This window comes from Moschus berezovskii, chromosome 10, assembly GCF_049115385.1.
Source record: "Moschus berezovskii isolate FMDL1 chromosome 10, NW_MosBer_1.0, whole genome shotgun sequence".
NCBI classification, from domain to species: Eukaryota; Metazoa; Chordata; class Mammalia; order Artiodactyla; family Moschidae; genus Moschus; species Moschus berezovskii.
Genome location: NC_142469.1, coordinates 106,152,938 through 106,178,200, shown reverse-complemented (window position 1 = coordinate 106,178,200; position 25,263 = coordinate 106,152,938). Strand labels below are relative to the sequence as shown.

The 25,263-nt window shown below is 47.7% G+C and overlaps 1 long non-coding RNA gene across 1 annotated transcript; it reads right to left on the bottom strand.

Moving 5' to 3' along the window:
* Nucleotides 1-7,645: 7,645 nt before the first annotated feature.
* On the bottom strand, nt 7,646-24,730 carry LOC129560962 (uncharacterized). The gene is made up of 5 exons (XR_008686895.2): nt 24,555-24,730; nt 9,780-9,904; nt 9,519-9,663; nt 8,765-8,938; nt 7,646-8,015 (listed from the first exon to the last, which is right to left on the bottom strand). It is a non-coding gene; the product is annotated as an uncharacterized LOC129560962 (long non-coding RNA).
* Nucleotides 24,731-25,263: the final 533 nt, after the last annotated feature.

Genomic DNA, 25,263 nt, shown 5'->3' with positions numbered 1-25,263 from the left:
AAACTCTTATCCTTAGCCTCTCCCAGCAAAAGATTCTCAAAGCGGGAAAAGATGGCTTTGGGGCAAAGAATCAAAGATGTTAGTACAAGATTTTTTTTGTTAAGGCCTTAGGAGACCTAAGGTGGCATTTCATAGATGGTTTCAGACAGAAAAATGTCCTGCTAAGGCTGTCCAAGGCAGATGTCCTCAAAGATCTCCTCTATTAAAAAAAGATGACTTCCAAGAATCTTAGGGCTAAGAAAGGCCATTGTGACTTCAGGACATCTGTGAATGTTGAGGAGAGGGGCCCAGGAGACTCCGCCCTTCCAGCTGACCCCTGCAGGTGTCATGCACGGGAGTCCAGCCATCTCACCCCATCCAGACCAGCCCACTTGCCACTTACGGCTAGGAAAGGAGTGTGTGTGAAGCAGAACAGTTGCTAAGCCGACATCTACCCAAATTTCGGATTCACGGAATTGTGAGATATAAGAAAACGGTTGCTGTTTTAAGCCACTAATTTTGAAGGTCACTGATCATCATCAAGTGATAATTATGACAACATGAACTTTCACAGAAAATGATAAGCCCTCCAAAAGCCAAACTGTCATTTTTGTTTTCACCTTCTATGTGCTCATAACCATGGCTGGTTCCACCAAGCTGTGACCTGCCCCCAGCCACCTAATTACCAGATCCACACGTTTCTTACACTTCCTGCAGCAACAGACACCGCTGGCTTCATCCTCCATGGAGCTCCTCCCGCCACTGCCACCGCACAGGGAGCTTGTAATTCTCTCAACTCCGCTTCTGCAAATAACAATCCTTTGTCCCTTTCCATTTTCACTTCGACCACCCTAGCTTGAGCTGTCCTCTCTCTTACCTTGCTGGCTCCTCCTGAGGAGCATAAAGATGGTGCGTGCAATAAGTGGGACCATGAGACTCTGACCTCCATTGGTTGTCCTTTCTCTGAGAGTCGGAGCTCAGAGCCAAAGAAAACTGATCGTGGAGGGCCCTCCTCTGTTCTCCTGGGCTTGCTTTGAGACCTGCAGACTGTAGGGTCACCGTAGCAGGCCCTCTACCTGCTGGGGCCCATAAACTCAGCCCGTAAGTTCAATTTATGAAAGAAAGAGTAGGAAACTCATTTTGAACTCACATATAAGCCCCAGTGGGCTTCCCTGGTAGCTCAGCTGGTAAAGAATCCGCCTGCAATGCAGGAGGCTCCGGTTCAATTCCTGGGTCAGGAAGATTCCCCTGGAGAAGGGATAAGTGACCCACTCCAGTATTCATGGGCTTCCCTGGTGGCTCAGACAGTAAAGAATCCACCCACAGTACAGAAGACCTGAGTTCATCCCTGGGTTGGGAAGATCCCGTGGAGGAGGGCATGGCAACCCACTCCAGTATTCTGGCCTGGAGAATCCATGGACAGCGGAGCCTGGTGGGCTACAGTTCATGGGGTCACAAGGAGTCAGACACGACTGAGAGACTAAGCTCAACACAGCACAAGCCCCAGCCTATCCAGTTTTTCCAGCAAAGAACAAATTCACTGAATTCTGTGTGTCTTTATTAGTTCGGAATTTAGAGGGGAATTCAGAATGTCTGAAAATTCCCCAACACCGTCATCCTGAAAGAAAGATCAACAAAAATGTGCTTCGTGCAAAACATCAGCCCACTGGTCTCTGAGGACAGACCCTGCAGGGCGTGCCGACAGTCACTCCCATGAGACCCCTTAACTTCCTGAGGCCGGGACTGGGAGTGGAGACCCCCACCCGAAGTATGCAGAGCTCTGGGCTTGAGTTCACTGGATTTCTCCAGGTTCTGGGGCCTCAGCTGTGTCCTCCTCCTCCTTTTACTTCGTTCATCTCTGTGCACAGGGGGAGTGGCCTCCCTGGGACCCCCAGGGGTTCACCTGCGGCTGTCAGAGCTGACACCAGCCCCGGGAAGACGCTGACTGCTTCATCCATCGGGGCTTCGGAAATGAGCCGCAGAGCCTTTGAGGCGGCACATGGCAGCCATATGTTTCCACGACTACCTGTAAAATCAGGAGAACAAAGAAACAGAGCCGGGCCCACAGAGAAGGAAAGAACAGCCCCTGAGTGACCGCAGCGGACCGAGCGCCATCTGCCCTCTGCCTGAAGGCTGGCCAGCCTCGGGCGGACGGCTCCCTCCAAAGCCACTGATCCCCCTCCTCCAGGTGTGCTCCTCAGCCCTGAGCTGGACCCCAAGACCCCTGCCCTCCCCCAGGCGTGGCTCCATGCAGCATCCCTGCCCATGTCTGCCCTGTTGACTGGGTCCTTTCTGCAGCCCTGGTTTCTCCCGCCCAGGGAAAAGGACAGGGAACTGCCTGCTTCCTTCTACCCTCCTCCCCGTCAAGCTGCCTCTACCCTGCCAACGGGGTCAGGACACTACCCACATACCCCGATTCCTGATTCCTGTCCATGCCATGCAATCTGCACCCGCCCACCCCCTCACTGAAACGATTCTGTCTCCAACCGTCTTTGAAAGGTGACCTGTACTAGGTTGAACAGTGTATGCGCAGTCCTGTCCGACTCTTACGACCCCATGGACTGTAGCCCGCCAGACCCCTCTGTCCATAGGCTTTCCCAGGCAAGAATACTGCAGTGGGTTGCCATTTCCTCCTTCAGGGGATCTTCCCAATCCAGGCGTGGAACTGGCATCTCCTGTGACTCCGCATTGGCAGGCGGATTCTCTTACCTCTGGGTCACGTGGGATGCCCCAGGTTGAGCAGTGGCTTCCAAATCTAGGTCCACCTGAAAGGTGTGAATGTGGCTGAATTTGGAAATAGGGTCTTTGCAGATGTCATGAAGTTAAGAGGAGGACATTACAGAGGGCTCTAATCCAGTGTGACTGCTGGTCCTTAGACAGACACAGGGAGAAGGCCATGTGGCGATGGCGGCAGAGAGTGGCCAGGGAACAGCACCGAGGATTGAAGGCACCGCCAGAAGCTGGAAGAAGCAAGGAGCGGTTCTTCCCTGGGCCTTCAGAAGAAGCGTGGCCCTGCTGACACCCTGATCTTGGACTTCTAGCCTCTGAACTGTGAGAGAAGAGTTTCTGCTGTCTTCAGCCACCTAGTTGGCGGTGCTTTGTTACAGCAGCTCTGGGAAGGCAATACATGGCCTCTTTCCGGTCCTTATCCTGTTCATGTTTTTTGAAAACTGGCCTTTTCACAACTTCGTCCTTCCTGAAACTCTCTTCATCGCTGACTTCAGCAAGACAGCTCTCTGGTTCTCCTCCCAGCTCTCTGGCCATCCCTGGAGTTTCCAGTGCTGGCTTTCCCCCGACTTCTGTCCCGAGCCCTCTTTCCTTCTCATTCTCTTCTTCTTTCCAGGCATGCGTGTTTGCCCTCTGTGCATGACGACAGTATTTACAGCTTTCCTCTCTCCTGAGTTCCAGACCCATATTTCCAAACATTGCCAGACGTTTCTACCACATACACCTCATATACTACCATCTGGAAAAAAACTCACTATTTGCAGATAGTAAATTTTTTTCTGAAACAAATTAAGATGAAAATTCAGGGTTGATTTCTTTTGACTGGAAAATTCAGGGTTGACTGATTTGATCTTCTTGCTGTCCAAGGGACTCTCAAGAGTCTTCTCCAGCACCACAGTTTGAAAACATCAATTCTTTGGTGCTCAGACTTCTTTATCGGAGATGGAAATGGCAACCCACCCCAGTATCCTTGCCTGGAAAATCTCATGGACAGAGGCGCCTGATGGGCTGCAGTCCGTGGGGTCGCAAAGAGTCGTGTATGGCTGAGTGACTAATACAAACACTTCTTTATGGCCCAACTCCCACACCCATACGTGACTAAAAGAAAAACCATAGTTCTGACTACATGGACCTCAGTCAGCCAACTGATGTCTCTGCTTTTAAATATGCTGTCTAGGTTTGTCATAGCTTTTCTTCCAAGGAGCAAGCGTCTTTTAATTTCACGGCTGCAGTCACCATCCATGGTGATTTTGGAGCCCAAGAAAATAAAATCTGCCTCTGTTTCCACTGTTTCCCCATCTATTTGCCATGAAGTGATGGGATCAGAGGCCATGCTTTTAGTTTTCAAATACTGAATTTTAGGCCAGCTTTTTCACTCTCCTCTTTCACCTTCCGGAGAAGGCAATGGCAAGCCACTCCAGTACTCTTGCCTAGAAAATCCCATGGATGGAGGAGCCTGGTAGGCTGCAGTCCGTGGGGTCGCTATGGGTCGGACACGACTGAGCGACTTCACTTTCACTTTTCACTTTCACACATTGGAGAAGGAAATGGCAACCCACTCCAGTGTTCTTGCCTGGAGAATCCCAGGGACGGGGGAGCCTGGTGGCTTCCGTCTATGGGGTCACACAGAGTCGGACACGACTGAAGTGACTTAGCAGCAGCAGCAGCTTTCACCTTCATCAAGAGGCTCTTTAGTTCCTCTTCATTTTCTGCCATTAGGGTGGTGTCGTCTGCATATCTGAGGTTGGTATTTCTCCCAACAATCTTGATTCCAGCTTGGGCTTCATCCAGCCTGGAATTCTGCCTGATGTACTCTGCATATAACCTGGTGTGCTGTCCACGGGGTCGCAAAGAGTCGGACACGACTGAATGAATGAACAACATTTCTGCATATAAGTTAAATAAGCATGGAAGACTGGCCTGGCACCCTAACTCAAAGCAGGAAGCTAAGAATTCAGGGTTTGGGGCTAAATCTGGAAGCCCCTTGAGGCCCAGCCACCCTGGGATGGTGGTTGGGGAACAGTGGCTGCAAGTGTGTGGGAACTCAAATGCATGACATCCAAGAGCAAGGAACCAGGGAGCCCATGAATGGACACAGAAGTGGCCTTAACTGCTACGTGAGTGCAGGCCCCAAGGCCATGGAGCCGGTCAGCTTCTGAACAGAGGGTGACCCCAGGTTCTTAGGGGTTCTCATGGAACAGAGGGTAACCCCAGGTTCTCAGGGGTTTTCGTGGATGGGAGGGAATAAAAGGCCTCAAAACTGAGGTGGTGGAACTCTTGTTTTATAGACAGAGGGCAACCACCTGAAAAATGAAATAAACATCACTGCATTTGGTGAGTTGGTAAAGTGTGTCAGTGGCTACAAATATGTAATTATATGTCACATGAAATTCTGCATCTAATACGTGCCTCACTTTGGCATCTCATGTCTGCCTTTATGGAGGTTTAGTCTAAGCCTCAGTTTTAAAACTCAATCATAAGATTAACAATTTTTGGCAAAATCTGAAGCTATTATTTTAGCACCACATGTTTTTATGAGTTAAGCAAAGTCTCCTGCATTTTCCAGTTTTGAAAGTGTTGGTTGCTCGGTCGTGTCTGATTCTTTGCAACCAACCCCATGGGCTGCAGCCTGCCAGGCTCCTCAGTGCTTGGACTTCTCCAGGCACGAATACTGGGGTGGGTAGCCATTTCCTTTCCAGGGGATGTACCTGACCCAGAATCAAACTCGGGTATCCTGCATTGCAGGCAGATTCTTTACCATCTGAGCCACCAAGGAAGTCTTACTCAGATAAAATTGACAAGTAAAACTGGTATATATTTAAGTTGTACAACATGATGTCTAGATATACAATGTGAGATTATCACCGAAATCAAGCGAATTCACATATCCATCCCTGTGTGTGTGTGTGTGTGTGTGGTGTGAACACTTAAGATCTATGACCGTTGCAAATTCCAGGTATGCAATACAACATTACTAACTATAGACACTGGTACACTAGACCTCCAGAACTTCATCCTATGTAACGACTTTGTACCCTTGGACAATACCACTCTATTTCCCCCTCCCCCTGCCCCTGGCAGCCACCATCCTGTTTACTATCTAAAGATTCCACATGTAAGTGATACTTGCAGTAATCCTCTTTCTGGGTCTATTTCACTTAGCATCATGTGGTTCAGGTCCATCCATGTTGTCACAAATGGCAGAGTGTCTTTTTTTATGACTGGATAACATTTGCTTGTCTACACACTCACACTCACACACACACACACACTCATTCACACACACTCACACAAACACACACACGCACTCACACACTCACATGCACTCACACACACTCACATACACACTCATTCACACACACCTCACACACACCTCACACTCACACACTCACACACACTCATTCACACAGATAACTCATTCACACACACTCACACAAACACACACACGCACTCACACACTCACATGCACCCACACACACTCACATACACACTCATTCACACACACCTCACACACACTCTCACACTCACACACGCACGCACTCACATGCACACACACACACTCACACACCCTCACACACATGCTTATTCACACACACACACCCTCACACTCACACACACACACCCTCACACTCACACACACACACCCTCACACACACACACACACACTTAAACTCACATGCAGTCACACACATACACACTCATTCACACACACTCACACAAACACACACACGCACTCACACACTCACATGCACTCACACACACTCACATACACACTCATTCACACACACCTCACACACACTCTCACACTCACACACTCACACACACTCATTCACACAGATACTCATTCACACACACTCACACAAACACACACACGCACTCACACACTCACACACACACACACACACTCATTCACACACACTCACACAAACACACACACGCACTCACACACTCACATGCACCCACACACACTCACATACACACTCATTCACACACACCTCACACACACCTCACACTCACACACGCACTCACATGCACTCACACACACACTCACACACCCTCACACACATGCTTATTCACACACACACACCCTCACACTCACACACACACACACCCTCACACACACACACACACACCCTCACACTCACACACACACACACTTAAACTCACATGCATTCACACACACACACACTCACACTCTCACACACATTCACTCACACACACACTTTTCTTTACGCAGCCACTCTTCACCATTCACTTGGTTCACGTCCCTGACAGGCTGTGGTGAATAATGCCCCAGTGACCGCGGGAGTACAGAGATCTCTTCAAGATACTGATCTCATTCCCTTCAGCCGTATACCCAGAAGTGGGATTGCTGGATCATGTTAATTCTTTGAGGCAGCTTTACACTGGTTTCCATAATGGCTGTGCAGTTTACATCCTTACATTCAGATGGTACACAAGACTTTCCTTTTCTCCACATCCTCGCCAAGACTTACTATCTTTTGTCTTTTTGATGACAGCCATCCTAACAGATGTGAAGTGACATCTCACTGTGGCTTTGATTTACATTTCCCTGATGATTAGGGATGTTGAACATCTTTTCATACACCTGGCCATTTGTGTCTCTTCTTTTGAGACATGTCTGTCTGGATCTTTTACCCATTTTTCAGTTGGATAGGTTTTTGCTAATGAGTTGTTTGAGCTCCTGATATTAATATACTCTGGATATCAGGAACTCAGACAACCCAGACGGACAGTTCTTTCTCTCAGCCAGCAGGTCGTCTCCTCACTCTGCTGGTATTTTTTGCTCTGGTGTGCAGAGCTTTATAGTTTTACACACCCCCTCTTGTCTGTTTTTACTTTAGGATCATCCAGAAGTAAAGCCACACATTTGCAAGTCAACCAGTCTTTGGTAACAGTGACAAGAAAACACAAAGAAAAGGAGAGGATCCTTTATTGAATGCTTCCAGTGTGAACAGCTACATGCAGACAAATGAAATTGGGCCCTTACCTCACACCATATACATGAATCAACTCAAAATGGATTAAAGATTTAAATGGAAGACCGGAAACTATAAAACTACTAGAAGAAAACATACAGGAAAGCTTCTTGACAATCATGGACAATAATTTTGAGGGACATATCTATTTCAATGCATTTTCTATTTAGGTTTTTGATATATACGTCATGTATTTGACATGATTAATCCAAAAAAAAATAACTCAGCCTAAGCAGAAATTGGTTGGCATGCGTTGAGTGATTCCTAGATGCCACTCTTAGCAGTGATCTTGCCAATGCCACAAAGGACCTGTGATGTAAGAAATACACATTCATTTAAAGACCAGTGGGGCCCAAGAGTTTACCAGAGCTCCATTCCTGAAACTCGAACATGTATGATTACAGCAAATATCAAAAGCAATCCAATTTATTGTTGGTGGTGGTTCAGACGCTAAGTCATGTCTGACTCTTTGCAACCCCATGGACCATACCCTGCCACGTTCCTCTGTCCATGGGCTTTCCCAGGCAAGAATACTAGAGTAGGTTGCCATTTCCTTCTCTAGTCCAGTTTATTAAGGGTCAGCAAACCAACATGATAGTGGTGATTTGTAGTCCCAGTTTTTCATTGAGAAATAGGTATCACAGTTCACTGTTAGAAGATATATTTATTTAGAAGGGCCTGTGTACAAGATGTTTACAATGGTATAAAATGTTATTTGAGAACACATGGGTATATTTTGAATGCAACACAAATACTAACACTTAAGCTTTTCACTGAAAGTATCAAATTAAAAGAAAAAAAACTTTCCCAAGTATCAAATCAAACAAGTTAAATTTGTCTTTATTCTGCTTATAAATATTAGCATTACCTCCTGAACATTGAAGCTGAGGTCACACCAAACATTGCTTTAAGAGCCTTTGTTAACATTATATGTTTGGTTTTTCAGTAGATTTTATTTTCTAAAGATTTCTCAATAAAGATAGGAGGGGGAAAAAAGAAAATATAATCTATGATTTGAAAACTAAAGTGGGACCACGAAAGGAAAACTAGATGCTTGCCTCTTAGTGGTAAGATGCAAAATTGTCTCCAGTTTTCTATCTGGCATGAGTCACTCTGTAAACCTCAGAACACGGCAGCCTGGCGTGCACTCCACCACTGCCTCCACGTGAAGTGCGGTGGCTCTAATTCCAGGCCGGTCTGGGGTCAGCACAAGTAGACCCTCTACTGGAGAACTGTTGAGAGAAGGTCAGGATGAGCTCTTCTCACTGAGACCACCTGGACCTGGCGCCCACCCTCCGTGAAGCTCCCTGCACATTCCCTGCAGAACCACTCTCAGCCCACTGGGCACCTTTGTGAAAATCAGAAGACATCCTTTCCCTCAAGTGGATGCGGCCCAGGGCCCAGGCGTGTGACTTGTCCAGTAGAGAAAGGGCAGACGTCAGCCCAACCAGCTAACATAACCACCATCTGAACCCACTTAAGAAGAGCCACGATCCCACTGCCCACGCGGGATTCCATCCACCATGGAAGTCCTTCCCGGCTCCCTCCTCCGCCACCAAATTCTCAGGCCACTTAGTTCAACTAACAATGCAACGTTGCAATTATTTGTTAGTGAGTCTGTTTCCCTGGATAAACTCTGAGCATTTTATGATATATTTAATAGGTAGAATAAATTATTTGATTGACATTTTATGGAACTGAATACAGCTTTTCATTTTAAAGGACAGATTACACCAGGTTTGACTGTTATTTTATTTCCAGGGAAACCCTTCAGGCTTTCTGAGCAATTTCATGTTTTCCCAACAGACTTACCCAAATATGAAAATAGCCGCTGTCCAGAAGAGAGAGCTCACCCCAACAATCAGGTGTGTGACTATCGTAGATGGAGCTCTAGTTCTCGTGAGAAATTATTTATTAAATGCCCGCTGCATGTCAGGCCACAAAGACAACCAAACACCTGCCAGACACAGCGAGGAAAGGAGATGCTGAGAGGCTGAAGCCTGCCCCCAGGCCCCCACCCCTCCAGACAACACAAAGCAGTGAGTGACCCCCCAAACCCTGCCACGGACTCACCAAGGAAACACTCCTTTCTGCTCCCCTCAGGCAAGACTGTAGACATCCTTCAGGAACCCTCTCTGGAAACATTTTAAGGCCTTCCTGTTTGAGCTTCCGCTGTCTGGATGGACGCCAGATTAACCCTGTTTGCGAGCGGAGAACCTCTCGATTATTTCAGGCTGTTCCCTCCTGAGTTTCCGTCACACTCTGAAGCACTGCACTTCCGTGACCTTTCATCTGGAGTGGCCTCATGAAGTGACCTGAACTTTCTTTCATAACAAGCCTGCCTGGGGGCAGCCGAGTCCCACCCTGAAACAATGGGGTAAAAAGGTGCATGATCTGTTTCCTCTCGGCTCCTGCTGCCAAGAACGCATTTCCCAGGCCCTGCGCTGGGTTCTCATCCAGAAACCACAGCAGACTTTGTGAAGGCTGGATGTGAGAACTCCACAAGCAACCCGTTACCACAGGAAGAAAACCAGGCCTTTGATTCATTCATCAGGGCTGCTCCGCCCTCCCTGGCACGGGGCGGGGCCGTGCACTTGAATACGCTCCTGAGGTCTCCGTTTCCCCACCCATGACCCGGGGCATGTTCTGCCACAAAGCGAGAAGCACTTGGGGTTCCTCCAGCTTCCTTCAGTTCCCCACGCTGTGCCACCAGTTCTGAAGAGGAAAATAAGGAACTTTCTTTCTCAAACAGTCACCCTTAAGAACACAAGTTTCAATGCTATTCTCTCAAATCACCCCACCCTCTCCTTGTGCCATTATGGCCGATTCATACTGATGTATGACCAGAGCCATCACGATGTTGGTTGTAATTATCCTTCAACCAAATAAATAAATTGAAGAAGAAAAGAACACAAGTTTGATCTATCTCTGAAATACTAGCAGCCCTCAAAACAAATGGAAACATTTTTGTACACAATGGTTTGAACAGAAAATTTTAAGAGTGAGCCCAAGTGTCCATCCATCCATCCCGTCACTCAGTCATGTCCGACCGTTTGCGACTCCGTGGACTGTAACCTACCAGGCTCCTTGGTCCATGGGATTTTCTAGGCAAGAGTACTGGAGTGGCTTGCCATTGCCTTCTCCGGGACCGTTTCTAGAGAAAGCCTATTTATCAATTCCTTCCTCTGATATCTCTGCTTTTCAGACTTTTGAGAAAGTTATTTTGGAAGATCATTTCAGGCTTTCTCAGTGGCTCAGCGGGTAAAGAATCTGCCTGCAATGCTGGAGACACAGGAGACACGGGTTTGATCTCTAGGTCAGGAAGATCCCCTGAAGAAGGAAATGGCAACCCACTCCAGAATTCTTGCCTGAAAAATCCCATGGACAGAGGAACCCAGCAGGCTACAGTGCATGGGGTCGCAAAGAGTCAGACACTGCTGAAGACTAAGCATACACATTTTTCTAATGACTTTTAAGGCACAGGTTATCCTTAGGAACGGAGAAGGCAATGGCAATCCACTCCAGTACTCTTGCCTAGAAAATCCCATGGATGGAGGAGCCTGGTAGGGGTCCGTGGGGTCGCTAAGGGTCGGACACGACTGAGCGACTTCACTTTCACTTTTCACTTTCACACATTGGAGAAGGAAATGGCAACCCACTCCAGTGTTCTTGCCTGGAGAATCCCAGGGAAGGGGGAGCCTGGTGGGCTTCCGTCTATGGGGTCACACAGAGTCAGACACGACTGAAGTGACTTAGCAGCAGCAGCAGCAGCAGCAGAACTGAAAAATCCTACCTCTGGCTGTTCAACTTACACAAGTGCACACACAACCCTACGTGAACGTACCTACGTGCAGGGTAAACAGAGAATAGAAGAGATTGGATATCTTGTACTTTGTGAGAAAAGCCCTGAATTCAATTTAAAATTGAAGTTCCCCAACACCATCTTCTCCATCAAACTCCAACTAGCTTGCTTGGAAGTCCTCCCATGGGACCACTTCCTGCAAAGACGGTGATTTCCGGAAGGACCACACAGGGCAGCCCCACCGTGAACACGCAGGTTGCAGTAAACGTCAGGCGTCATGCCGTGTCCAGACCTGACCTCCTCTGCTCCGAGGTGGAGGCTTAACACTCAGGTTCACAGCAAAGGCCCCGACAAAGTGGCCAAGTGTACAGACACCTCCTTCCACCGCCCTGAGCCCAGGACACAGCCCCACTCTGGAACGTGATCAAAGCAGAGTGCTCTCAACACTCCTCCTCCCCTGCCTGCCTGCCTTCTGAACACCCTCATGCTGCCACCTGCTAGTTTCCAGAACAGAACAACCAAGCTTGGTGCACGTAAATAGGCTGAGTTTTACCCGAGTCACTTCGCGGAGGTCGCTTTCACTTGTGTCTTTATTTGACAAAAGGGAAAAAGGACAGAATGGAGAGGGAACATTAGAACGCTGCCCTGATGATATTTCACTTAACTGGGGGCCTGGGTAACGTGAAGGGAACTGCCTCTGAGCCAGTTATTCCTGTGGACACACAATTACCCCTGGTAACTGTGGACATGTATGCATGCAAGTGTGAATTCCTAATAAATGATTGTGCCCAGTTGACACACACACACTCACCCATCCTCTCTGAAACTTGCAGATAGGCAGCATATTTTAATTCAAGAGGAAACGGCTTAACCATTGCACTTAAACGGGAGAACTCTTTAATCGTTCCTGTGACCATCACCAGTTCGTTACCATAATCCTAATGACTGCAGCCGTGTTGTCTCCCGGGTTTAAAAGCACTTATCAACACTCCAGGAAGGAAAGCAGATGTTCTGACCACCAAAGCGCGAAGGTAATCCCTTTCAACTCAGCCCAAGAAAATGTTAATCCTTTGTATCCACTAATGGGTATGCCTGGGCTGGTATCTCTCTCTACTGATGAGAGATATGAGGCTGGCCGCTACCCTGCCACTGCTCCCCTGCCCACTGCCAGGAGGGGATGGAATTACCTATGATGCAAAGAAGCGTGTTCCAAGTGCTGGACGCCATGGGCTGCAGCCCCAAAGAGGGAGCATTTGTTCCACCCTGCGTGGGCTCAGGGCCGGACCTGAGACAGGGGAGGGGGAGGAGTCTCACCACAGCCCCGAGGGAGGCAGAGAGGATCTAAGGGAGCAGGGGGTTCAGGGCGGGGAGCCTGAGACGGCTGCAGGAGCGCCGGGGAGGAGTCCAGGCACGTCTCGGTCAGGGTCCGCCAGGCGAGCACAACCAGCACAAGACGTACACGAGCAGAGGCTGAGGGCAAGAAAGAGAAGGCCATGTCAGGACTGGGCTCCTCGGCTCAGACGGGCAGAACCTCCACGCTCTCTGGGGCAGCCTCAGCCCTGTTTGTGGGAGAAAGAAATGGCAACCCATTTCTTGCCTGGAGAATCCCGTGGACAGAGGAGCCTGGTGGGCTGCTGTCCATAGGGTCACACAGAGTCAGACAGGACTGACGTGACAGCAGCAGCAGCCCTGTTTGTAAACCAGCCGATGAAGTCAGGCTCACAGATGACCCGAGATCATCTCCCCACTTCAGGCCAACCGAATGAAGGCCTTAGTGGTGGTTGTTCAGTGGCAGAGTCATGTCCAACTCTTTGCAATCCCAAGGACTGTAGCTGGCCAGGCTGCCGTGTTCTTCACTGTCTCCTGGACTTTGCTCAGATTCACATCCACTGAGTTGGTGACATGACCAAACCATCTCATGCTCCGCCACCCCTTCAGTAATTCCTTCCCAATCCCGTCACGGCCACACCCAGACGAGTGTTTGAGTGACTACAGCCTCACCAAGCTAACACAACCCACGTGGGGTTACCACTGCTCGTGTCATCCACAGACTAAGGCAGAGACCACCTGGGTCTGAACCCTGGGACTCCGTCCCTCACGGCTCCTGCTGTGTCCTCCCTCAGGCAGGTCACCCCGCGGCTCAGTGCCTCAGTTTCCCCACTATAGCATGAGGATGGTGTGCTTTATAGACGTGTTATAAGGATTAAGTTAATCAATACATGTCAAGTGCCTAGAACAATTTCGAAACTAACAAGCATTCACTAAGTGCAATCTACTGTTACGATGTTACTACTATTATCTAAGGTGTACCTGTGTGAGAGTGTGGATGGCTAACACGCGAAAGCTACTTTGGCAAGCTGGCTGCAGAACCAGGATTGGAATCTGAACGTCCAAGGATCCAATCCTCTGGTAGCTATTTATTTATTTTCTGTTGTGCTTGGCAGCGCGTGGATTTAAAGAAATGTGAATAGAATTCATTCCTTGTTGAAATTACATTCTAGCTGAAAATCTGAGGCAGTGGCCAACGATACAACCGCATGGAGAAGGAAGGGGACAGAAGATGGAACCTGGGAAGTCCGAGTGGAGAGAGATCGCTCCCCCTCAGGGCAGTCTGGAGAGAGGCCCGGGGAGGGGCCGTGTCACCCCACACAGGGGCGTTTCTGTTCTGGGGCTTAAAGAACGGGCTGGACCAGAGAGGCAGAGAGGAGACCAGCGGGAGGAGACAGTAGCAGGGAGCCAACAGGCAAAAAGGGCACAACGGCCGGGGACGTGGCAACAGCGCTCGATCAGCAAGAAAGGCCCCGAAATTCAAGCCTTTGACCCGAAGTGCCAGGTGGCGCTGGTGGCAGAGAACCCACTTGCCAGCACAGGAGACACAAGCGACGTGTCTTCGCTTCCTGGGTTGGGACGGCCCCCTGGAGAAGGAAACACTGGGGTGCAACCCAGTCGAATATTCCTGCCTGGAGAATCCCAAGGATAGAAGAACATAGCGGGCTACAGTTCACGGGGTCACCAAGAGTCAGACACGACTGAAGCGACTTGGCTCGCGTTCACACTCAATAACTATTGCTTCACTGCGGAAGGAGTTAAGTCACCACCTCCAGCCTCTGTCTTTGTACGGAAACCCCAAAGCATGGTCTCACGAGCTTGATGCCACAGCCAGAGATTAAAACACCTCTGCTCAAGACTTTTCCTTTCAGGGGGTTAGGTTTTTCCTAGTATTTCTCCAGTTCCAGGCTTTCACTGAAGCGACAGATACAGCAGCCCATGCCTTATATTAAAAAAAAAAAAATAGCTTTGCCAGTCTGGCACAGCTGAAGGGATCTTATTTTACAAAATCTATAATCAGAAAACATTGGTTTTGTCTTTTGTACTAGAACTGTGATGGAATTAAAGGATTCAAGATTGCAAAGCCTTCATGAATAATTTAGAACCCTCAATCCTAGCACATTTTCCACGTGCCAATATCAGGCGCTGACATTTGAAGAAGGTTTAATGGTGCTGAGCACACCTTAACTCGGGATCATTTCACCCACACACACGTGACCATGCTCCGGCGGGTTGTTCTGTGTCACCTTATGCCTAAAATCTGAGTTAATTCATTTTTCAGTGCAATGGCATCTGTCCAATGTATTGTAACAAACACTTATTTGACATTTACTCAGCACACCCCAGATAATAACTCATCAAGGAAATGGCAACCCACTCCAGCACTCTTGCCTGGAAAACCCCATTGACTCAGGAGCCTGGTGGGCTACAGTCAATGAGGTCGCAAAGAATCGGACACGATTTAGCGACTAAACAGCAACAGTCCTCGTAACAAACCTCAGGCAGGACAATAATGATGCTCTTGCTGCAAACGAGGTAACAAAAGCCCTGGGAGGCGGAGTCACTTCTCCAAATCACGGCCCCGGGAGAGGAAGAACTGGGGTTCGGATGCTGGCTGTCCGGTCCCCAAGTCTATACCCTTATCCATCACAGCCCCTGTCACACTGGTCATGAGAAGAACAACAGAAGCATCCTGGGGTCCCCGAGCTTCTCAGCTGCATGACTGGGAAGGGTCAAGACACTGGGTGAATCTCGGCCCAGTTTGGCAAGTCTATTCTCAGCTTGAATCCCAACAGCAGTTATTCCTCCCATCAACCTGTGAATCAGAGAGGGTTCTCCCATCAACCCAGCAAGGCAACAACAAGATACAGAACACAACAATCAGATGCTGACAAGGTGCTAGATTAGTGCCACAGCCCAGTGCAGAGAAAAGAGCATCCTGAGGCTAAAAGGGAGCAGTGGGACAATTCTGGCTTCCCTAGTGGCTCAGACGGTAAAGAATCTGCCTGCTAATGCAGGAGACACAGTTTTGATCCCTGGATCTGGAAGATCCCCGGGAGAAGGAAATGGCAACCCACTCCAGTATTCTTGCCTGGGAAAGCCCATGGACAGAGAAGAGCCTGGTAGGCTTCAGCCCATGGGGTCACAAACAAGTCAGACATGACTTTGCAACTAAACAACAAGTAGAACGATTTACATCCCATCTTTAGAGGAACAACCTCAAGAATGCCAAGGGGATGTTTAATACTCTGAATGAATGCTGAATATTTACCAACGCATACCCTGATTTTTCCCTAAAAGGTCATGAAGATGCTTGGATAAAAAGTAGCCAAATGCAGATCTACGTGGAACACAGAGAAAAGGACCACCTTAATCTGGACCAGACAAGGAAAGGAAGAGGAGTCCGTGCCAGTGGACGTGCGCCGTTGCCCAGTCCAGCTATGGGCTTTCACCAGGTCCTTGGAATAAAGGACTTTGGAGTTTACACTAGACTCGCGTTATGTATGATTTATTACAGGAAGTCCTGTTATCATTAAGTTGTTAGGAAGAAAATCTGGCACAGTGAATTCACATAAAACAGAAATCAGTATTTCATAGTGATAAAAACCAGTAGACTGGGGTTTATCTTGAACTGAAGACCATAAAAGTGAATTTGTTTTTTATATTTAACATCATTTTAGGTTATTATTAAGCAAACAACACACCAAGTATCGACAGGGGGCGGGGTCACAATCTAGCTTACACTCTATTCGTATATTCAGCTCCTTGGTGCAATGAAAAAGGCTCTGTTGCACAAGAAGCCAGAGCATTTCATCACTGCTTCCAAGTGCCCCTCCGAATACTGTGAAACACGAACACACCACCGTCCCTGTCAACTGTCTGCTCGTCATTCATCGGCTGAAATACCTCCATCCGACGCTCACTTTTTAAGGGTTGTCGAAAGATTACAACAGCTCCCCAGCATCCCTGCCATCAACTTGATCTAATCCCGCCTTCTCTGCAAGACCCCCAACTTCATGTTGCAAACGTTTTGCATGCAGAACAGTGTCTCATGTAATGAAGACCATGATAAAATAAGGTAGGTAGTTTCCATAAGGACTGGTCTCTGACCTACAGAATTTCTTTAAAAGGCTCACCTGATTAGGTCAGATCCACACAAAATAATCTCCCTTCTGATCAACTTAAAGTATTAGGGATCTAAACTACAGCTGCAAAATCCCTTCACCTTTGCCAAATTTTGTGGTTAAAAACAGGCTAGATGTCCTCAACAAGAGGGAATTATACCAGGGGGTGGGTCACTGGGCTTTGGATTCTGCCCACCCGAGCCTTCACGTGGCAGAATAGCAAGGCAGCCGTCGTGCATCTCCCACCCTGGGCCTATGGCTGCCCCTGCGCTGCAGTGTGGAGAAGAGCAGTCTGTCTCTGCGGGAACGCAGCTTGTTGTCTCATCTCCTGCCCTCCTCAGCTGTTCATTCAGAAAACACTTTCCTCCTGCCCGCAGTGTCCTGCTGCTGCACTGAGGGCCGGCAGGCGGGAATGAACAGGCCTTGTTCATGAGGACGCCACAACCACCACCCCTTGTCCCATCAGCTTCACAAGAGCAGAGTCAAGTGGCTCTTTTGTTAGTCAAGCTCTTAGTCAACCATCTTGCTATATTACTTGTTTTTTTCCAGCTAAAACCTGCCTCCACCAGGACTACAGAGGTGACTGTTAAGCCTCGTTTTACTATGAGCATGAATGTTGGAACCTGAGGCCAATGCCCAAACCAGATGTTTCAGGAAACCACTCTGACCTGCTCTGTGTTTAGTGAGAATAATGACCTGTTTTGAACCAGCTACCCAAGCACAGACACACAGCTTTTCTATTCTAAAAATCATCCAGGATAAGGGGAAACCTGCTTCAACAGCAAACTGTTTGTGAGCATGTCAGGGCAAACACAAGCTTTCCTACCAGTGTGCAAGCAGAGCTACAGCGCAAGGCTGATAAACCAGCACTCTGGGTTAGTCCCCCTACCCCTGGGCATCCCTGGAGCACATGAAGCATTTCTCAGGTTAGCCGTCTGGGATTCAGAAGTTCAGGCAGATGACCGTTTGCTTAGGAATTCTCAATCAGTTTAAGCGAACCCAAATATTAAGTCACCACACATATTATCCGGCAGGGCAGCATAAGAGTGACCCTTGCGATCAAAACCAGATCAACGGCCCTGGAGCCGGCTCTCCCATGAGACAACAACATCCTGCTTACTTGCTCAGTCATGTCTGACTCTTTGCGACCCCGTGGACTGTAGCCCGCCAGGCAACTCTGTCCATGGGATTGTCCAGGCAAGAATACTGGAGTGGGTTGCCAGTCCCATCTCCAGCGGATCTTCCTGACCCAGGGATCAAACCCAGGTCTCCTGCATTGCAGGTAGATTCTTTACCATCTGAGCTACCAACATGGACATGTTCAAGGTATTTTCCAAAAGTAACAAATTGCTTTGTTGCTGCTCAACTTTGCATGCATTATGAGTAAATAAAATAAATCGCCTGATAATAATTATTGCCCTAAAAGAAAGAGGCATGTCTATATTTTGTCTAAGTATTCTGTTACCCCGGGGAGGTGGTGAAGGAGCAGAGCTGTCAGCAGCTGCCAGACGGATGATTGGTTCAATGCTGCCATCACCTTCTATACCCAGTCTTATGACTACAATAAATAATAGATAACTAATTCCTTGGAAGGAAAGTTATGACCAACCTGGATAGTATATTGAAAAGCAGAGACATTACTTTGCCAACCAAGGTCCGTCTAGTCAAGGCTATGGTTTTTCCCGTGGTCATGTATGGATGTGAGAGTTGGACTGTGAAGAAGGCTGATTGCCGAAGAATTGATGCTTTTGAACTGTGGTGCTGGAGAAGACTCTTGAGAGTCCCTTGTACTGCAAGGAGATCCAATCAGTCCATTCTAAAGGAGATCAATCCTGGGTGTTCATTGGAGAGACTGATGCTAAAGCTGAAACTGCAATCCTTTGGCCACCTCATGTGACGAGTTGACTCACTGGAAAAAACTCTGATGCTGGGAAAGGTTGGGGGCGGGAGGAGAAGGGGACGACAGAGAATGAGATGGCTGGATGGCATCACCGACTCTGTGGACATGAGTTTGAGTGAACTCCGGGAGTTGGTGATGGACAGGGAGGCCTGGCGTGCTGTGATTCATGGGGTCACGAAGAGTCAGACACGACTGAGCGACTGAACTGAACTGAATACATTGTATGTCGTACACAAAGTTCTATATAAAAAGCATACATAATTATATATAAAGAAATAATATAAATATGTAATATGTATTATGTAATATATAATGTATAGTGGTAGATCCAAAGCTGCTTTAATAACAAATAAACTGAGAGCAGAAGAGAGCTAGAAGATAAATTCCTCTAGCCTATTTAAGTACCAGAATGCCTTGGTCTGTGGACTGACCACTGTGGACTCTGACCTGGTGTCCTCTAAGAATAGAATCTGATTGAGTACAGTAACTGATCAATTGAAGCAGCCACAGGGAAACATCTCAAGAAAGAGAGTGGGCTTCCCTGGTGGCTCAGTGGTACAGATCCCACCTGCCGATGCAGGAGACACGGGTTCGATCCCCGGGCTGGGAAGATCCCACGTGCCGCGGAGCCAGTAAGCCTGGGCAGCACAACCAGCGAGCCTGTGCCCTAGGGCCCAGGGGCTGCAGCCGCTGAAGCCCATGCTTTGGAGCCCATGGTCCTCAACGAGAGGAGCCACGGTGATGAGAAGCCCAGACGCACCGACGCCAGAGCGGCCCCCGTTCAGGGCAGCTGGAGAAAAGCCCACGCAGCAGCGAAGACCCAGCATGGCCAAAAATACGCAATTGAATGAAATTTTAAAAAAGTAAAGAAAATGCTGGACAAACACCCACGCCTGGACAATCACAGTTTAAAAAAAAAAAAGAAAGAAAGATGGGGGAAGGAGTAGAGGAAAGAAGTAAGGGAAAGGAAGAGAGAAAGAAAGAAAAAGGGAGGGAGGGAGAGAAAGAAAGAACTCTCTCTTAACTGCTCGGAACTACGCTGCCAGGCGCCAAACGCATCAAAGACGCCTCCTATTACTACTCTCTCATTTCCTGCAATTGAAGCCCACTTCCATTTTGGGTGACATCAGAGGAATGAGCCCTCCCCCCACGGAGCACAGAATATTCTGTTGGCTCAGCGTCCGCTCCCATCCCCTTCAGCCATCCATCCAGTCGGCGCGTCCAGATCCCTCATGGTGCCCACAGCAGCAGGCAGGCTCTTCTTGAAGGAGGAAATGCAGGCCTTGGAGAGCAGCCGCCTCTGTAGAACCCCAGCCCTCTCCCCTAACTCCTTGTCCCCTCTTCCCTTCCTTCTCCCTCCCTTTGTAGCAGCCAGTCACACACTCGTGCCAACACACACACACACTCACGCGTGCACCCAGGCACGCGCACGCATGCCACCCGCCTCCCCCGTTTCCAGGAGAACTTGGTGACTGCTGCTGGGGGCTTGCTGTGCACACACCTGTCAGGCCCAGTAGCTAGAGGCTTAGCTGGAGATCAGGAGTGAAAATCACTATACTCAAGTGATAACAGGGGATTTTTGCAAGGCTACAGATACAATATTAATTATTTACCAAAAAAAAAAAAAATGACTTGCACCTGCATTCAAATGTAACTATATCAAATAAAATTTATAACATGCAGGTAATTTTCACTTCTTTATCACACATTTGTTTCTTAAAGCAATTACGTTCCAAGAGGCTCCCTCAGGCAATAAATCCTTATGTTTAACTCAACTCCCACTTTCCATCCTAACCAGGCTCCTCTGTAATAAAACCAAAACTCATCTGACATGTTTGTGGAGCACTTTATTCAAAAAGTCCCAAAGGCTTTACAGATTTCAGTCTATCGGAGGGAAGGGAGTAAATGATTCACTTTATAGAGAGCTGTGAATAATGCTTCCTGGCTTCCTCGGTCAACCACCTCTAACAGTGATAAACTAAATCAGGCTCCTCCAGCCAGTCACGGGCCCACATCCATCTGGATGAAACCAGAGAGGCTGGATCTGCCTCCCACACCCTGCCTCCATCCATCTTTCCTGTCTGCAATCAAAAACTAGCTTCCCCTCTTCACTGTGATTTTTACTCAGCACGTCAAAATGTGGAGCAAGAAAATGAGAATATTTCAAACATTTCAGAATCCGTGCACTAAACGGCCCCCAGTTGCTCTAAAATGTTAATGCCATTTCCAAGAATAAGGCTCCATTCCATCCTGAAAGCCTCTCCCTGCCATTCATCCCCAAATGAACTTCAGTCTGCTCGCCTACATACTACCACTGGTCACCAAAATGGGAGCAAAATGGGAAGAAAGGAATAGCGATTGGTTAAAATAAGCTAACGTCTAAAGACAGACACTATTTGCATATATAAATTGTAGTCGCCACCAGAACATTATTGATAAAACACTAGAGACCACAAAGGAACTTTAAGAGGTCTCCGTCAAGGAATGAGTAAGACAGCCCAGAATCAATTCTTACAGGACTCCATGCTTTTTCTCCAAAAGGCAACAAGAATCATCCCATTTTTTCTTAAGGAAAATAAAGGGGGAGGATTTGGCTGTGTCCATTTCTGGAAGATTCAGAAATAACCCCCGCCCCGCCTTGGAATTATTCAACCAACAAACATTAATCAAGCACTGTTCTAGGCCTGATAAGGGTATAAACACACAGTATCTGCCCAGAAAGTAATCCACTGGGAAAAGCTTTATGTTTTCTATCACTGACCTAGACTTATCTGAGTTTCATCTTTTTTTAATAAATTTTATTTATTTGACTGCATTGATGTGGTGCAGGCTCTCTAGTTGTGCCAGCAGGCTGAGCTGCCCCAACTTATGTGGGATCTTAGATCCCTGACCAGGGATTGAACCCACACCCCCTGCATTGCAAGGCAGATTCTTAACCACAGGACCACCAGGGAAGCCCCTGGGCAGCATCTTGAAAGAGGTAACCATAGAATTTTTAATTGATCACTAGGAATACACACACACACCCCAATATTCTTTTTAATGTTAACATTACTTACACCATGGTAATAAATATATGCAGAACTGCAAATAAACAGCTTTATAGATGAAGAATCAATGCACTAAATGTTTCAGCTTTACTCTAGTATCTAATCAATCCAAGAGCAGCTTACTGCTGTGTATAGGCCAAATCAATAAAAAATACACCTTAAAATACCTATAAAATAGAATGCTACAGAACAGATACTGTGGGACTACAAGAAGCAATTACACCGTACAATTATAGAGCATAATACCAACAGCAAGTAGTTATCTTAACTGCCCATGAAAAATTATGGGATGTTTGAAGCTGACTTGCTTTCCCATTACATCTTTCTCAAACAAAATCCAATATCAAGGAGTATCTTTTATAGGCCTTTATACACATATTCTGGCACTGTCACCAAAATTGAAATTTTTAGTGCTGAATAAGACTAAAGCAACGATTCAAAAATTTTATTCAAAGCCTGAGCTCCTTTTGGTCCCCGAGAGGACACTGCTTGAGGCTGCAGAGACCATTCCTCAGTCTCAGAGAAGTGACCCATGCTCCCTTGTCTAACCCTAAACCCTAGCTGCATCCTTTCCCGGGACCCCATGTCTGCAGGTGGCCCCATGCTTTCTTTGTCTCTAGAACTTCTGCTGGTGGAGATTCCCAATGGAGCCTGACCCCCGGCTCCAGACACATCCCCCAGGACCCAAAATCAGCTCGTGTGGTCAACAAATGAAAAAGAGGGGAGAGAAAGGGAAGAGAAGAAATGAAAAGAAAGGAAATGGAAAAAATAGAGGCACCAGGAGAAATAAAACTTTTAAAAATGAAAAGAAATATGACCCAAGAGTTTGAAAATCATTTTAATCTGTATTAGGAGCTCTGAACCCCCAGTTTAAAGTCACTACTCGACATTGATGAGACTCTAAATGGCATGGGCTCAAGTTCTGAGAACTGTATCTTTAAAAAGGCAATCGCCAAGTCGCCCTTTGATGGAATGATGGAATGATTTACAAGGCTAGGGATTCTATTGTATGAAGAATGAATGAAAAAATGATTAAGTGTAGCCTGGAGAAAATAACTTATAGATGAAAAAGAATAGTGTCTTCACTATTTTAAAATAGTGCCTTCAAATATTTCAATGGGTGTCACATAGAAAAGGGTTAGATTCATACTCCAAGGACCCATGGTCAGAACAGTGGGAGCTACTGGGAGGATTTCAATGTAAAAGAAGGATTTCCTAAAAAGTGTGCCACCCCCCTACAGAAATAGGTCATCTCAGGCCTCAGAGAACTCCTACCACGGAAGACAGCCAAGGCCAGACGTCTACCAGCAGGACAGAAGAGAAGCCTGCCCTTTGGAGAAGGAGCTTGATGACACCCATGACTCCTCCACACTCTCTCGGGAGAAAACAGGATCATGTGACAGGACCGCTGCAGGAAATACTTCATCAGACAGGGGAAAATATCCTGGCTGCTCTAGAAAGAGAACATTCCAGAACAGAACAGAGCTAACTGCCCTGAAAACCAAGAAAGAGTAACACAGGATAATCCAAGGAATTGTGCCCTTATTAAATAAAATGCGTAACAAAATAACCGTCCACCCAAGAGTGTGGGGTGTGGGGTGGCACACAACTACTGAAGATAACCGCTGAAAACAGCTGAGAATATTCCAAGAAGGAAAGAGCCAAGCCAGAGTCACCAAAGCAAAGTGGAAACAGTTTTTTACAGAAATATTTTATATGCATTCTCTCTCTTTTGTTTGGGCTTTCTGTGTTTCACTTTTGCTCTATAAACTATCACAATATATTTGAAGCTGCTGCTGCTGCTGCTAAGTCACTTCAGTCGTGTCCGACTCTGTGTGACCCCATAGACGGAAGCCCACCAGGCTCCCCCGTCCCTGGGATTCTCCAGGCAAGAACACTGGAGTGGGTTGCCATTTCCTTCTCCAATGTGTGAAAGTAAAAAGTGAAAGTGAAGTCGCTCAGTCATGTCCGACCCTTAGCGACCCCATGGACTACAGCCTACCAGACTCCTCCATCCATGGGATTCTCTAGGCAATAGTACTGGAGTGGCTTGCCATTGCCTTCTCCGGATATTTGAAGCTAGAGGAGGTCTTTTACATTTTTCCATGACTGCTGCTGCTGCTAAGTCACTTCAGTCGTGTCCGACTCTGTGCGACCCCATAGACAGAAGCCCACCAGGCTCCCCCGTCCCTGGGATTCTCCAGGCAAGAACACTGGAGTGGGTTGCCATTTCCTTCTCCAATGTGTGAAAGTGAAAAGTGAAAGTGAAGTCGCTCAGTCGTGTCCGACCCTTAGCGACCCCACAGACTGCAGCCTACCAGGCTCCTCCATCCATGGGATTTTCTAGGCAAAAATACTGGAGTGGCTTGCCATTGCCTTCTCCTTCCATGACTAAATAACCATTTTAAGTAATGGAGACGTACCATCTCACCGGGTTTGTGTGGGCTTTGTTTTCACACTCGCACTGTTGCGCTGCCCCCAAAAGTGACTCCTGTGACTAGGAGTGAGGGAAGTCTGCAGGTGGAAACGAGAAGTCTCTCCAGATTCAAGGCCCCATGCTCCCCTTGATGGGAGCTTTATGAAGGTGGCGGCAGGTGCCCAGACCTCCCGCAAAGTCTTCAATGGTTCATAGTCTGCACTCACCTATCTCACTTTACTCCAGCCTCACTGTGAAGTCGAGGTCCTCCTCAGGAGCCCACCCAGCTCTGCTAAGCGTTGGCTTAGGAAGGACAGGACGTCGAGGTTATTATGCTCAGCCCACAGAGGTCAGGGGCCGCCTGGCCACTCAGGAAGCCAGGCTGATGGGGTTGGAGCACCACCAGTTGCAGAAGCAAAGGGAAGGAGAATAGGCTAGTCACTGAAAAGGCAAACCTCACTTCCTCTTGCATGTCATTGGTCAGAGTAAATCATGTGACACATCCTTTGCATGTCATTGGCCAGAGCAAGTCATGTGACCACATCCATTGCATGTCATTGGTCAGAACAAGTCATGTGGCCACAGCTGACTTCAAAGGGAGCCAAGATCCTTTGCTTACTGGGCCCCTAAGTCAGAGGAAACAGTCTTTGTGAGCAGCCGTAAGGAGCACCACCAAGAAGGAGTGATTCTAACCTAACTGGCCTGAAGCCTGTATGAAGCCAAGTGCTTCACTAAGGGGACATACACATGTGCCGAAATGACCACCAGGAATGTAGATCCTGACGCTGACTACATTGCAGACCAGGCTAGATCAGGACTTTTCAACAGAACCACTGACGTGGAATGAAGTGAAAGTCGCTCAGTCGTGCCTGACTCTTTGCGACCCCTTGAACTGTATAGTCCATGGAATTCTCCAGGCCAGAATACTGGAGTGGG